Consider the following 546-nt stretch of genomic DNA (forward strand, 5'->3'; position numbering starts at 1 on the left):
TTTGAGTCTCCTCACTTATTTATAGTATATAGTTGCTCTCCCTAAGGAGAAAAGAGCGTTTCTGACCCCTATTGCTTTTTCAAACACGGTCTACACCTCTCAGGTGCCGAGTTACAGGACGGTGAAAACAGTGAGTTTGTGTTAGACGCGAATCGTGCTCTGATTCACGCTCTAGGCTGGGAGCGCAAGCTTATTGCTTTTTCAAACACGGTCTACACCTCTCAGGTGCCGAGTTACAGGACGGTGAAAACAGTGAGTTTGTGTTAGACGCGAATCGTGCTCTGATTCACGCTCTAAGCTGGGAGCGCAAGCTTATTGCTTTTTCAAACACGGTCTACACCTCTCAGGTGCCGAGTTACAGGACGGTGAAAACAGTGAGTTTGTGTTAGACGCGAATCGTGCTCTGATTCATGCTCTAGGCTGGGAGCGAAAGCTTACTGCTTTTTCAAACACGGTCTACACCTCTCAGGTGCCGAGTTACAGGACGGTGAAAACAGTGAGTTTGTGTTAGACGCGAATCGTGCTCTGATTCACGCTCTAGGCTTG

This window comes from Eleutherodactylus coqui, unplaced genomic scaffold (genome assembly GCF_035609145.1).
Source record: "Eleutherodactylus coqui strain aEleCoq1 unplaced genomic scaffold, aEleCoq1.hap1 HAP1_SCAFFOLD_42, whole genome shotgun sequence".
NCBI classification, from domain to species: domain Eukaryota; kingdom Metazoa; phylum Chordata; class Amphibia; order Anura; family Eleutherodactylidae; genus Eleutherodactylus; species Eleutherodactylus coqui.